The sequence below is a fragment of the Equus caballus genome, unplaced genomic scaffold (genome assembly GCF_041296265.1).
Source record: "Equus caballus isolate H_3958 breed thoroughbred unplaced genomic scaffold, TB-T2T haplotype2-0000491, whole genome shotgun sequence".
Classification (NCBI taxonomy): Eukaryota; Metazoa; Chordata; class Mammalia; order Perissodactyla; family Equidae; genus Equus; species Equus caballus.
Window position 1 is genome coordinate 86,501 of NW_027221895.1, and position 16,121 is coordinate 102,621.

Sequence of the window (16,121 nt, forward strand, 5' to 3'; positions counted from 1 at the left end):
TCAGCTGGAAGCTTGTTTAGTTAAGAAAATAGTCTGTTCACGTAGGATTTGAGCAAAATGGCGGGGTGAGCTGACCCGGGACTCTCTCCCCTCCAAAGTACAACAAAGGACTGACAAAAAAACCCTGAATTGCAGCTAATGAACCTAATGCCAGGACTCAGAGACCTACAGTATCAAAAGACAGAGGATGGACCCCCTGCTGCCCACCTCGGAGGAGCTGGAACGGGGTAGGAGAGAACTTTGCTCCCTCCCCTAGAAACCGGGATCGCTGCACGGGTCGGGAAGGAGCGGGGGCGGGGACGCATGACGGGGGATCACCTAGGACTCCCGTCCACCGGTACAGTGGAAACCCGCTGACGGGGGAAAGCCTCCGTGTGCGCGGACCCCATAAACCCAGGGCCCCGGGAGACCAGGGAACAAAACTGATGAATCCACATTGGTGCGCAAGAGAAACCGCCCCCACCTCCCCACCCCCACCCAGCAAAGCGCACTGGGCGCCGCCATCTTGCCCGAAGGCAGAGAGCTCAGAACACGCGGCACTAGACCCCCATCTAGTGGCGACGGGCTGTAACTGCAACCGAATTCTACCACCATGCGAAAAAACCACTCCTCTACCACCCAGCAATGTATAAAAGCCCCAGACCAGAAGGAAAACAATAAAAACACAGAATTAGGTCCTGAGGACTTGGAAATAGGTAAACTAAGTGATAATGTTCTTTCGCAGTGAGGAACATATGTAGGCATTTCTATTGGGTGTTTATCTAAGAGAGGAATTTTGGGGACCTAGAGTATGTGAAGCTCCATCTTCAGGAGATCTTAAAAGAGCTTTTGAAAGTGGCGGACACCCTCAGCAGTCTGTGAGGGCCCAGTTACTCTCCATCCTCACCGACTCTTCATATTTTCAGTGGTTTTGTTTTAGTCATTGTGCATTAGTATCACATCTTGGTGTTAATTTACATTTTCCCCACCAGTAACAATGTTATGCACCTTTTCAAATACTTGTTGGGCATTTAATTTTCTTCTTTGTGAAACGCCTAGTTGAATCTTTTGCCCATTTTTTCTGGTAGGTTGTCTGTTTTCTTAATAATTTACGGGAGTTAGTTACGTATCTTACATGAGGCTTTTCCAGATAAAATATGGCAAGTGTTTATTCCCATTCTGTTCTTGCCTTCTCACTCTCTCGAAGATATCATTTGACGAGGAGATGTTCTTAATAATAAAGTCCAATTTATACATTTTTGTGTTTATGTTTAGTGTACCCTCTGACCTGCCTAAGAAATCTTTGCTTGCCCCAAAGTCATGAAAATATTCCCCTGTATTATCTACTACAAATGCCATTGTTTTAAACATCCACATTTGGATGTAAAATCATCTGGAATTGACCTTTGTTTATGGTGTGAGGCAGGAGTCAAGGTGAATTCTTTCCCGTCTGGATAGCCAGTGCCCCTGGACCACTGACTGAGAAGACTGTCTTCTCCCCAATGCTCGGCCTGACTCTTCTGTCACATACAAATGTTCATGTCTGTGGGTCTCAGGGGGACTCTCTCTTCTTCTTCCTTCTCCTTGTGGCTGTCCTTGCAGTAGGACGGCACGCTGCCCTGATGCCTGTAGCTTTATACTAAGGCTTCATATCTGGTAGTGGAAGCTCTCCGGGGTTGTTCTTCTTCTAGATTGTCTTGACTATATGTGGCCACTTGTATTTCCTGCGCCAGGTGACGTAGAGGGTCAAATTTGAGTGCTGAAAATGGCCAAGTGGTCTCCGTCCTCCAGGAGCTTTCAGTCTGGCTTAGAAATGGAGAGCCATGCCAATCTTCTCTGGATTCCAGCTGGAGCATCTAGAGCCCATTGAGGCAGAGCGAGAAGGTGAGGGCATGCAGTCTGGAAAGACTCTGCTTGGGTTCGTGGGCTGGAGTTCCCTTAAAGGCACTGGAGTCCTTCTGTTCTGGTGGGTTCTGGGGGCACCTTGGTGAGAGGAGGGACATCTCCAGAGACTGAGACATTGGTGGGGGCCATTGTTCTGAACTGGTCCAGGCATGCTGACACACAGACCCTGGTGGGTGCTAAAGTTGATGATTTCTATTCCTTTCTAAGGTGTTCCCACACCATCAATAAACTGTTTTCTGTTCTGTCATGAAACCTACTTGATGCCTCTCTTCTTGACTGAGTACAAACCAGGAAGGTCTGGGGTGCAGATCTCAAATATATGAATCATTGCTTCTGCCCCCAGGCAGCTGAAACTGTTCACTTATATTTCCTCACTCTTTGATACTCACTAAATACTACAGATAATCTTATTTCACATGACGCTTTTGGGAGGGAAGCTACAGATTGAACTTTTTTTCAAGTGAGTCTAGGACACGTTCTTTTGTACTTACATTTGGAAACTGACCACATCCTATAATCCATACACCCCTAATCAAATAACTGAACCACCTTTTCAAGGGCAGACTGAGTTCAACCTAAGAATGTTGCCTAGCTTCCTCTGAGAAGCTAGCCTCAATTCTCAAAATTCCTGCCCTACAACCAGAAATCGAGTTACCTGTCAAACTGACAAAAACCACTTGCGTAGGCTAACCTTCAGAAACCTATATACGTAATCTGCACTTTCCTTGGCCATTATTTAAAGGGCTTCTGAATGGACTATACATTGCACAAACCGTGAGAGTCAATGAGAAAAAGAGAGTAAATACGAGTGAATGGTGTAAATGAATTGCTTTATCTCCTCAACTTAATTCCATTCCCATGTACTTGAAACATTTACCACAGATAATCTGACATCTTAGAAATGGAGTGTTAACAGTACCTCAGAATAACCCCCATATGAAGGCCTCGCCAACCAGGCCTGCAAAGACTATGGTACAGGGAAGAGAAGGTTTGGGAGTCAGACAGACAGGGGAAATATTTTAATCCCAGCTCGGCCACTAAGCAGTTGCGTAGCCCTGGGCATACACAGGTGTAAGCTTCAGTTTCCCCAACTGTAAAATGGGGATAACAACACCTGCCTCAAAAGACCACTAGGATTCAGCATGAGGGAATCCGTGAGAGCACCTGGCACATGGCAGGCACTCAACAGTCAGAATGAGTGAAATCTTTTGGTTTCCACCAGATATCAGTGCTAGCAAATGCAGTCATACAACCCGGTGTTTCCTCTTCCTTTGTCAGGCATCATTATTTCTAGAATTATTGTAAGGCATCATTACGATTATAACTCAAGCATCTGGAAGAGTGCACGCACACCACAGGGACTTAGAGACTTCGAACTCAGGGAAATTGAATTCTGGTTAGAGAAGAAAAGTTCCTTAAAAATGAACAATAACACAAAATGTTCAACTGCCTGTCACAGACCATAATTTCAAAGGAGAGAATGATTACTTAAAGATGACACGACCAAGCAAGACTTCAGGGAAGAACTGGAAACAGGAAAACCTTGAAATAAGGCCAAGACATAGCTATGGGGAGGAGGAATGAGAAATCTCTTAGAGAATGGAACAGATTTCACAGAGTAGCAGCAGTGGGCATGTGTATCCATCAGGTAGTCAGGGAATAATAAAGAGACCAATTCTGCTGTAGCGCAGAGTTTTGTGTAGGTGAGTGACAGAACATAAGACCGTAAAGTAGTCAGGGATGACATTAGGAGAACCCAAAAAACAAATTTCAGATAAATAAATCATGTTTGGCAGAAATCATAGACTTTTTCAAAACAAACCATGAACAACCCAGTGAGCTAACAAGACCGATCGATCAGAGATGTCAGTGAGTAGACTGGAGAGGAGAGAGACAGACACTAAGTGACCAGTTAGGAAGCCACTGTCACAATCCTAGCAGAGAGTGATGAAAACCTGAATTGGCATGATGGTGGCATGACGGTAAAGATGGAGACAGAGATGAGAGGTATAATACAAAGTCTCACAGACCTGAACGCAGAGGGAAGAAGCATGGATGACAGGGTAGACTCAACAGTGGGAGCCTGAGAGAATGGCAGCACCATGAGAGGAAGAGGCAAGTCTGGAGTCATCTAGGGACACAGGAGGCAAATGTGGTTTCAGATGGGTTGTTACCAAGGTGATACCCAGAAAAAAAATACTAAAAGTCAGCACACAAAGACCTGAGTTCTAGATGGGAAGGGAAGCCCTCTGCTCACCAAGCGTGGCTGAATCCACGCAAGGTGCAAAGATTCCAGTGCAAAGAAACAAAATGGGACCAGCACACTGAGTATGGCCCTCCCTGAAACCCAGGTTCATGAAACAAGTGAAATCCTCAAAGAAATCAGAGAAGCAGCAAAAAAAAAAACCCAAAATTTAGTGGTGTCACTAAGGCCAAGGAGATGAGTCTCAAGAAGAGAGAGGAGGTCAAGAAAGCCGCATCCCACAGAAAAATCTAAGATGAGAGCTTGAAAACAAGTCATCACACATGACAATTATGAGGCCCCTGGAGACGTTCAAAAAACCAGGTTCAAAGAAGTCTCAGACGGCAGGAAGAAATAAGGAAGTAGGAAGAAAGCAGGAGCAGTATCTATACTCTATACTTTCAAAGGCACTTTCCTAGTAGAAGTCTCATTCAGATTTGTAATCTGGAATAAAGAACATGTGGTTTTAAGAAAATGAGAGGCCGGCCCAGTGACACAGTGGTTATTTAGTGGCCCAGGGTTCGCAGGTTCAGATCCAGGGCAAGGACCTACACACCACTCATCAAGCCATGCTGTGGCAGTGTCCCACATATAAAATGGAAGCGGATGGGCACAGATGTTGACTCAGGGTGAATCTTCCTCACTGCCCCCCAAAAAAGAAAAAAAAAAGCAAATGAGAGAATCTGATACTACAAACTTCCTTTAGTGGTCACAGGCCCTAATCTTTCCCTTCCACTCTCCTTGTTTCATCTGATTTCCTTACCTTGTGTAGCCTCTCGACAACCCTATTTCTAGGCTGTACTTCTGAATCTCCTTTCAGTAAGAGAGGGCCAGGTCTAGTCACACCTGCCCTTCTCACCTCTCTCTTTTTTTCACTCACATCATATAGGCAAGGACAAATGTCAGATTTTACAAGAAAACCAAGATTTGATCAACATTTCTCTTTCATGTTTTCAAAAGGAGGCCATTTTCCAAAAAGTACATAGACAGATACTCAACATTATTAGTTATTAGGAAAATGCAAATTAAAACCACATTGAGAAACCACTTCACAACTACTAGAATGGCTAAAATTAAAAAGACTGGCCAGGATGTGGAGCAGTCAGAACTCTCAAACACTGCTGATGGAAATGTAAAATAATACAACCACTTTGGAAAACAGTTGAGCAGTTTTTTTAAAAGTTAACATACACCTACCCTACAATCCAGTCACTCTACTCCCAGGTATTTACCAAGAGAAATGGAAGCATATGTCCATACAAAGACTTGTATGGCCAAACACTGGAAGCAACTCAAATGTCCAATAACAAGTCAATGGATAACCAAGTTTTGGCATATCCATACATTAGACTACTAAGCAATAAAAACGAGTGAACTATTCATAGGTCCAACAACATAGATGAATTTCAAAATGAGTATGCTGAGTTGGAAAAAAAAAAAAGCCAGAAAAAAGGGCACGCAGACTGCATATTTCCATTTATATAAAATTTTACAAAATGTGAACTAAATCTACAGTGACAGAAAGCAGATTCATGGTTGCCTGGGGATGGACGGACGGATTGGAGAAGGACATAAGAGAGGTATCACAAAGGGCCATGATGGGGGCTGTTCCCGTGGTGCAGTGGTTAAGTGCGCACGTTCCACTTTGGCGGCCCGGGGTTTGCCAGTTCGGATCCCGGGTGCGGACATGGCACCACTTGGCAAGCCATGCTGTGGTAGGTGTCACACATATAAAGTAGAGGAAGATGGGCATGATGTTAGCTCAGGGCCAGTCTTCCTCAGCAAAAAGAGGAGGATTGGTAGCAGTTAGCTCGGGGCTAATATTCCTCAAAAAGCAAAAACAAAGGGGCATGAAGGAACTTTTGAGGGTGACGGATATGTTCATTATCTTGATGGTGATGGTTTTATAGGTATATACCAAACTGATCAAACTGCATATATTAAATATGTACAGCTTATTTTATGCCAATCATACCTCAGTAAAGCTGTTTTTAAAAAATGAAAGTTGAGACAATTGGCAAAATTTGAATGAGGACTGTGTATCGTATTATAAAGCAAAGTTAAATTTTTCTTTTTGAGGAAGATTAGCCCTGAGCTAACATCTGCCGCCAATCCTCCTCTTTTTGCTGAGGAAGACTGGCCCTGAACTAACATCTTTGCCCATCTCCCTCTACTTTATATGTGGGACGCCTACCACAGCATGGCTTGCCAGGCGGTGCCATGTCCACACCCGGGATCCGAACCAGCGAACCCCGGGCTGCCGAAGCGGAATGTGCGCACTTAACCGCTGCGCCACTGGGCTGGCCCCAAAGTTAAATTTTTAAAAATGAAGAAAGTGGATGTCCTAAATCCCCATAATATAAAGTCACCATGAAGGCTGGGGACAAGGGCTTCTCTCTGATAAAGTGGGAACATCAGTTGCGCACTCCCACTGCTATCCTATTTTTGAGAGAAAAACAACCAGCTGTGCCCTTCATCAAAGAATGCCCTCTTAAGCAATCTTTCCAAAGTACATGCCTGCCTGTACTCTTTCATGTCTAAAACTGTTTGCACTACGTCATCCTCCGAGGACAAACAAGTTCCATCTCCCTGTGGCTCCGCAGACCAGAGCAGGGCCCGTGGCACTAAAAGGAAGGTGTAGAGAGCTTCTCTCGCCAATGTCAGGATCCCAGTTCTTTACCTGCGTGATTTCTTCATCAGCAGCCGCGTGGATCCCCCAGACATTACAAAGACGAACTTCCTCTCCGAGAAGTCCTTGCTGCTCAAAGAGTCTCACTCTTAGACAAACCAGAACCAGACATTTACCAAACAGTTTAGGCCTGAAGGTCCCATTTTGGATGCTCAGGAGGGGTGCCAGGCAAGCAGGAAAGGTCAGAATCCCCAGTTAGTCTCTCTTCGGAAATGACTGGAGGATAAAATCCCCCAGGTCTCAAGCCACACGCAAGAAAAAAACAGCAATTGTGAACTTTTCCTACGTATTTATGAGAATAATTACCAGGCTGAATGCCCATCTCTACGTTCCCATCCGGTGTCAAAAAGATATGGCTAGCACTTAGATTAAAAACAAAGCATCCAGGGGCCAGCCTCGGCCGAGGGGTTAAGTTCACATGCTCTGCTTCAGCAGCCCAGGGTTTGGCCGGTTTGGATCCTGGGTGTGGACATGGCACCACTCAGGCCATGCTGAGGTGGCGTCCCATACAGCGCAACCAGAAGGACCTGGACAACTAGAATATACAATTATGTACTGGGGGGCTTTGGGGAGAAGAAGAAATCAAAAAAAGAAGATTGGCAATAAATGTTAGCTCAGGTGCCAATCTTTAAAAATAAATAAATAAATAAAGCATTCAATATGGCATTATAATTATCGTTCTAAAACTGACTTTAAAAATAATCAGGATAAATAAATGTTAACTTCAAAATAGCCACATGTTTATTCTGCTTTCTATCTTTAAAACTTTAAGAAACTAAATTTTCTCAAAGTAATCACACACAGAAATATATAATATGCTCTATTTAAAACATAAAAGAGTTCCTGTCGCCACGTGAAAATTTCAAAATATTCTTCAATTTCTTATTCTAGTATCTTACAGAAGGTACAGTGAAATGATACCATTCACAAGTTTACACAAACTCAAGATACTCTCTTATATCAGTTAAAACACTCTAAAACTGTATTTTACATGCACATACTTTATTCTGTACTATACCTTAGTTCAGATACTACACATCCATAACTACATATTGCTCTACAGAATAAGAGGCACAAAATCCCATACGTGATTCTTTATGGGCGATTTGGGGGGTCTTTCAAAAATTGTGGCCATATGTGATTCTGTCTTTATACACCAACCTAGGACCCGACCCCACAGTATAGACTCTCCTGGAAGCAGCTGCAGTTTCCTTACAGGACAGGTAGTTGAAATTAGGGCAAGGATTTTATGCACAGGAAATCCACAAGGACAACCTTCACCAAAACCGGCAGAAGAGCCCAGCAAGAAGGCTCCAGACCGCCCACTGCTCTGGAGCCAGAGGGACAGATTCCTGTGTGTGTCTCACTAGCGCCTCCCCAGCCTGCAGAATCGTATCCTGTCGAGTCAGATGTTTTGCCTGTAGTTCAGATAAATGCTTCCCGGACATTTCCATGAGATGGCTCTAGTGATGATAGTTTTTTCCCAAAGAAGACAAGACAGACTTGGTTCTTCCTTTCACGTGATCAATGCACGCTCATCTCCATTATGTTCTAGTCCATCCTCGTGATCATTAATTCTCTATATTACTATATCTTGAATATCCTTTCTTCTTTGGCTCTTACTTTAGCACTGGTTTCCATTTTTCATTATATCAGCAAGGAAACTTTAGCCCTATTATCCATAAACTGAAGCCACCTCATAGTCCCCTCATGTCAAGCTTTTTAACTAACCTCAAATACAGGAACATGATAACACTCATTATCAATGAGAATTCAGAACATTGTTCTGTTCTAGTTAATGAAGTGAGGCAGAAAACAAAAAGTCTAACTAGAAAGGAGGAGACAAAATCACATTATTTGTACACAACATGATAGCATATCTTTAAAAAAAAAAAGTAGAGAAAGACTGAATCGCCAGAAAAGCTACTAAAACTAAATGGGAATTCAGTCAGTAAGCACTGCTATCGTCTGCCAATAATGAGCGAGGACAACACAATGAAAAGATGCCCTCATTTTCATCCACTTACAGCACCAGCAGCAGGACGAGTACTTCATCCTCACACGCAGAATCTACTCCAAGTGCGTTCACTTGGCCCACAGAAAAATCCGAAGACTTTAACATCCTCCCCCTCCCACTGTAGCCTAGACCACTGCCAGGCTGTCCCCCTCCAAAGCGGGTACAAAAATTCTGAACCTTCCAGGAATCGCTTCTCTTTGGCCTGGAGGAGATTTGAATCTTTTAAAACAAAATAATAGAACTTAAGATACGTAGGGGCCGGCCCTGTGGCCAAGTGCTTAAAGCTCCGTGCGCTCCACTGCAGCGGCTCAGGGTTCGTGGATTCGGATCCCAGGTGTGGACCTGCTCCACTCCTCAGCCAAGCAGTGGAGACATCCCACATACAAAGTAGAGGAAGGCTGGCACAGATGTCAGCTCAGAGCTAATCTTCCTCGAGCAGAAAATAAAGGAGGAGGATTGGCAACAGATGTGAGGTCAGGATGAATCTTCCTCAAAAAAAAAACTTATGATATGTAAACATTAAGAAATAAAACTCCTTCTAAGTTTGACCAGCAAATTCATTGTCTAAAACAAGAAGACAGTAAAATCAAAATGAATAGCCAACAAAAGAACTGCTGTGACACTCCCACGTTCATCAGTAGCATTAGCTGTGCTGAAAACTGAGTTAGAGAGAGAGAAAGACCACACGCTGTTGTTCTCAAACACTCAGGCCCCTGCTTGTGCTGGTTTACACAGAACTGAGAGAAAACCTGAGTGAGAAAACTACCTACTAATAGCTTCTTAAAACTTGTTGGGACCCTAAAAAACCACATTTACATCTCAGCTCCTAGGCAAAGTCATCTCTAAGCCAATCCAAAAATAAGATGGTTTACTCTTTTCTACAGCCTTGTTAAGCTAATTTTTCCCCATGTCAGTGGTATATACTTTACAGCAACATTCTTCAATGCAGTTGCTAACGTGCAGACAGGAAATGTTCCAGGCCATCTTCTCTGAACTCCCTTCCCACCTGTGTGGCCCACGCAAAAACCATTCCTCTTCTTCCTAGCTAACACAACTCTAGTCTTTTTCACCCTCCTGTGCTGTCATGACCTCCAGAGAAGGCGAGACTCCTCCCCAGTCCAGAGTGAATTATGTTGGGTCAGAGTTCATCACAGTGATGGTATTTCCACGACCAAGCCACTGGTTTAGGCATGGACACAATTCTGGCCTGGGAGATGGGAGGCGTAGTTTCTGGAAAGTTTTCCTCAGGCTTTAAGAACACAGAACGGGTACAGTCTCTTTTTCACGTCTCTGGATGTGTAGTTACATAAAGACTTGAAGTCACTGAGCTGCTGGACCAACCAGCCTTGGAAACTCCCACTTCAAGACCTTTCGTTATGTGAGATAAGAAACGCCCCCGGTGTTCAAGCTGCTTCTGTTGAGTTTTCTGTCACTTACTCCCAAAAGCTTCCAAATAAAGCACCATCTAGTCTTCTAGCTAGTATTACTCCACCTGTAGAAGAAGCCTCTAACAGCGGACAGAAAAGACAAAATCAACCAATCTGTGAAACTGGAAGAGGATCTGTCCTTTACGGCCAAACTAGCTCTTCACAAAGAGGAGCTATTACTGATCATTTGGAAACTATTCTGTCTTTGGTAGCAATTACCCTCTCTCTTTTTTTGAGATGAGTGCTTCTCACATAAATCAAATGTCCTTATTTAATATGGGGGGAGGCAGGGAAGAGATTTTGATTACTATAATCTTACTAATTTACAAACAGTAACAACCTAATCCTAATTTATCTCTCTTGGGACCAGACTAAGAAATAGGCCTAAATCAAAGGGACCTAGTTCACACATAAAGATGAATTCCCTGAGAGAAAGGACTATGGAGAAAAAATTCTCCAGGGACAACGTGGAATCTCCTCGATGAAAGCCTGTAGAAACAGAAGATTCATGCAGCTGTGAAGCCTTAGGCACTATACTTGGATCATACGGCAATTCAAGATCCCTGCCACGCTGATCTAAAGAGAACATTTATCTTCTTTCTAAACAGAAATGTAGAAAAACATCTAAGTGTTAAAATAAAAGCAAAAACTTCTTAATCTCAAACTCTACGACAATTATATATACTTATGCAAACCATTTGCTATGGCAAATCCACCTCATTACTCTAGGGAGCAAAAAAGGCAAACAGTATGACCAAAACTCCTACTATGTCTCAATTCCCGTCAAATCCGGACGGTGTCAGGAAGTGCCTTATTCAGCCAGAAAATGTCCAGTGACTAATTTAACTGAAAGGTAATTTATTTAATTAAAAAGAGAAATGGATTAAAATTTACTGGATTAAAAAAGAAATGGTATATATACTTATCAGAATCAAACAGTTTCCGCCCTATGGCAATTCGATAACTAAGTGAATACACCTTTTTAAATGTTTTTAGATTAAGAACTTTACTGTCCAGGAGTAGTGCTGACTATAGACTGTCCTATTAAAAATACAGTTTGAAATATTTAAGATTTATGGCTCCAGGGCACTAAATCCCCACTCACATTTATAATGACCAAAACGTAGAAGATGAACATTGAAAAGCAACTGCAAATAAGTGTTCACTTCTCCAGGGAAGTCGTAAGGTTTGCCGACATGATGTGCAATGGATAACTGGTCTTCGGTTCAGCAACTAAGACATAAATTATGTGTCAGCTGCTCACACAGGCGCAGGACAAGGAGGGCAGTGATGGTATGGGAAAGAACGTGAGTCTCAGAAATACAGCCTACTGCTATCGTCCCTTTCCCGCTTGTACACATTACATTCAGGCACCCTTTCCAAGTGATTACAGACCCAGAGATGCCTAGCCTGGGGAGCAGACAGTTCTTCTGCACACGTTAGGAAATGGAGACTCTATCTGGTTTCGCTGTACAATGCACATCTTGCACCATCATACGTAGTGGCCCCAAACTCACCTTCCGGAGCCCCGTGCCCGGCAGCAGACGGGAACTCCCAGGTCTTTTAGGAATGGGGGAAAGGAAGTCTCATTCTTAACAAATTCAACCACCAAAGCCATCCCTCATTCTAGAAAAGTTGGAGGCAGCAAAGGTTCCATTAAATTGGGCCCTATTTCTCACTAAACAGAGAAAGAAAGAATTCTCCAGCGAGATCAAGGAGTCAAGATTTATAGGTTTGTTGCTCAGATGGAAAGTAAATCTTCACTTTTTCAGCAAGGCTTTTTACAGCACAGACTTCAACTTTATTGAGAGGATATTAATATATCTGTATTATGATTTTTCTGTATATGATTATTCACTTAAAATGCTTTGTATTTTTCAAAGGAGGGCCTATAACTATAAAAGAAGCTATAAAAGGTACAATGTGCCATTAATGATTTTTTTAAACGATGGCTTTATTTGTTTTTTATTTGTTTATTTAAACTTTGCCTTTGAAGATTTATATGAAAAGCAGATTATAACTGGGGCCAGCCCAGTGGTGTAGTGGTTAAGTTCTTGTGCTCCACTTCGGTGGCCCGTGGTTTGTGGGTTTGGATCCCAGCCACAGCCCTACACACCGCTCAGCAAACCATGCCGTGGTGGCATCCCACATACAAAATAGAGGAAGACTGGCACAGATGTTAGCTCAGGGCCAATCTTCCTCACACACACACAAAAATATTATAACTAACCATCACCAAAGCTTGAACTTGACTTAGGTTAATTGAGGGAATAACGTAATAAGTAGTCTTCTGGAATAGAAATACAAGACTAGCATCTACTAAATAGACCAACTCAGTATTACAAACGAATGAGAAAATATTTTGCTGTTTAAAACTGGCAATCATTTATATATTAGGAAATTACTTTGGTCCTCAAAAAAAAACTGCTTCAGCATAAAAGAAATTATACAAATACATACATACCCCTACATACTTATCCTAAAGTCAAGCCTTTTGTACTTAGAAGTAAAATAAAACATAAATCACTATTGCTTATTGAGAATGGCTATGTTAATGCCACTCTAAGTTCTATGCAAGCCTTTCACGAGCCAACAGGCAAAAATGTTAGAGATTCTCTGTAGTGGGATGGAGATTCTGCCAGCAAACAAGGGGAGTGGGTGAGAACAGCTGTTTGAATGACTCACCGTCTGCTCTGACTTCTGACCCCACTATGTTTTTAACTGCAGGGCTTTCTTAAGTAATTGCGAGATCCACCGACTAAGGTTTCCAGCATAGAGTTTTCAAGACCACCACCACATGTCGCAGGGACACAACCATCAGAATCAAACAAGAAACTCCCAGTCCTACTGAGCAACATGAGAAGACCAGGCAGCGTGCACCTAACAAGGCCGTGCACGCTTCATGACTCAGATGATGACATCTGCGAGCTTCAACCAGAAACTGATAGCACACGCTCTGGAGACAGGCGGCTCCAAGTCTGAATCCCAGTTTCAAAGCCTCCTTTCACCACCTGTGAGCTGTGAGAGATCCTGGGTAAATCACTTCACCTCTCAGTGCCTTTATTTCTACAGAGACACAATGGGGACAACATGGCACCTACCTCAAAAGCTGTTACGACAATGAAAATTAGGTGATATATATCAAGCACTTGGAAACACTGCCTGGCATTTTATACATAGTCGATAAATGTCAGCCATTATTATTATTACCAGTAATAGTGGTTTCTTTACTTCTCCTCCAATCCAGAAATCCCACTTCTGGAAATCTACCCTGGAGAAATAATCCAAACTACAGTAGAGGCACAAAAATACTTAGTACCATGTTATTTACAATGGTGAAAAGTTAGAGAAACCTAAATGTACACTAATAAGGAAGCAATTGAGTCATTTATCCAATATCCATCCAGCAAAATATTACTCCGTAACTAAGAATACATTAGAAACACAGTAAAGAATTATGGAGCAAAATGGCTATGTGTTTATACAATTATACAAAGCGAAAAGAGCCAAAATTTAAAACTATATGTACATCATTATAACAATCTAAAATTATACTTAAAGTGCATACTAAAAAAACTAAAGCAAGTAATACACCAAAATCATCACAGTGGATGTGAAGATAATATTTGGGGTGAATTTTTTTCTTTTCTGTACTATCACATAGTCATATTACTTTTATAATTTTAAGATTATTTTTAAATGTTTAACTTGCTACAGACTTATTTTAAGACTAATTAAATAGGGTTGGGAAAATGGTAACAAAAGTTAAACCACAAATATATTACTGAAATGGTTAAGAATCAAAGTAGAAATTAAGAATAAAACAAGTGCTTGAAATATTAACACTCAAAATAAAAATATTATTTAAAAAACTGAGTCCCTAATGAGTTACCCAGTATTTAAACTGGACAGAGTCCAGGGACCACTTACATCTGAGACTGAATGATACACATATTTTTTATTGTAAAATGACTGTCAGGGAAACGAAATGATTTAAGAGAAATGAAGACATTGCGCTGTTTTTTAGTCTTGGAAAAGCTATCTCCTGTAACAAAACCTAAATTAGTCTCGGTAACAAAGTAACATAGTAATAAATGCCTTTCCATTGAATAAATCAGACCTTATATATAACATATCTTTTCATTGTTTTAAAATGAGTCCATTTAGATAAGGTATGACAGAAATAACGTTTTACAAATTGGGGAGGAAATGGTCGATGAACATTTTATGAATTCCAGAAAATATCTAAATAGAAGGGAGGAAGGAAACAAATTTCTAACCAAACTCACTATTGTCCAAATCTGTTAGCTCAGGGCTAATCTTCCTCACCAAAAAAAAAACGGGGGGGGGGGGGGGCGGGCTCATCTCTCCAAGTAGATGGAATGCTCCCTGAGGGCAGAGAATGCACTGCTTGATCTTCAGGCATCAGAGAGAGTTTAACACTGTTTTCCACACGTGGCAGACTATATAGAAAATGCTGGTTTAACTGAACTGAACATCTAAATAATCCTTTCAGAAGAGGCACCAAGGTCAGCAGTCAACTCAAAAAGGTTCCTAAACACAGGATGGGGGCAAGGGGAGGGGGCTTATTAAGGGGGAAGTGCTCCTTGCCTTTTGGCAGAAATCTTAATGTGCCACTTTAAACCAAAATAATGTGAATTTTCTCTTAAACCATAAGGCATTTGTCCATACTAAATCCACAGGCCTCTTGTACATCAGTAATGTGGGAACCCAACATTTACTAAGAGCAGCTGTAACGTCTGAGAGCAGATCACTCGTGCCACTCATTATTTATTTATTCAGAGCTATATCTAATTTCAGAAAGGATCCAGTGAAACGTACATAAGTACATATACCACAACAAGATAAAATGACATACCTAAGAGCAGAAAGAGAAAAATGGGACAAAAGAACGCTGAATGCAGGAAAGAGAGGCTGTCCTGGGAGTAGGTTCATGCACCAAATTAATGTATTCTATAAAATTCTGCACATTTGCTCGAGGAAGGTCAGAGGTTTGGCTCTAAGAATTCTAGCAGCCAACAAAAACAGGACGATCCAATCAGTTACACGAGTCAGCATCTTAAGATAAAAATAAAAGCTATCAGAGAACTCTCTCCCCCTTGGTCTTCATAAGAGGAAACTACATCGTGTAACAAATCAAATACTCAACGACATCCTTGCAGCTGACTTGTCACAGCTTCGGAAGACCATCCCTCATAATGACCCTCCCAGGCACATGACAGCACACAAGTCAAATCAACGCAAATGATGAAGAGGAAGGCAACCCACCCAAGGAAAGGGTCCACTACACAGCCCCTGCAGGTCTAGCTTTATCAGAAACAGATTTCATTCCACCTACACTAACCTAAAATCCAGAGGCTTCATGCATCCACTTACCTTGAAATTATAAACAAAACTTGATGCACAAGTCCATTTCTCGGAGGGATACGTTTGTAGTTTCATAACATCCTCAGAGAAGCATGACTCAAGAAAGGATAAGAGCCCCTGATCTACAGCACTAGACTGTGTGCATCCTTCAGGCATCCCTCCACAAGCACTTTCTCTTCGGAGATTTGGAGAACTGCTGAGCCTCAAGACCGCAGCTCCTGACAAGCATCTGGTGGGTGCTCCTCTCTGATGTCAATGTGGAACTCTGAGCTTAACCACTGGCGAGGCTGTGTCTCAGCCGTACAAGACAATGATACGTGACCTTTCAGACCATAATGCCCACAAGCACATGGAGCACCTAACAATCTGCTCTTCTGGGCAGCTTTCCGCTATAAGCATTCACAAAGTTACCTCAAAGGACTGGTGATATTTTCTCTAGATAACATAAAAAGTAAAAACAAAAACCCATCTTTT

The 16,121-nt window shown here is 42.1% G+C and overlaps 1 long non-coding RNA gene across 1 annotated transcript; it reads left to right on the forward strand.

Moving 5' to 3' along the window:
- Window positions 1–553: 553 nt before the first annotated feature.
- LOC138922145 (uncharacterized) lies at window positions 554–14,394 on the forward strand. The gene is made up of 3 exons (XR_011435223.1): window positions 554–695; window positions 1,713–1,863; window positions 12,987–14,394. It is a non-coding gene; the product is annotated as an uncharacterized lncRNA (long non-coding RNA).
- Window positions 14,395–16,121: the final 1,727 nt, after the last annotated feature.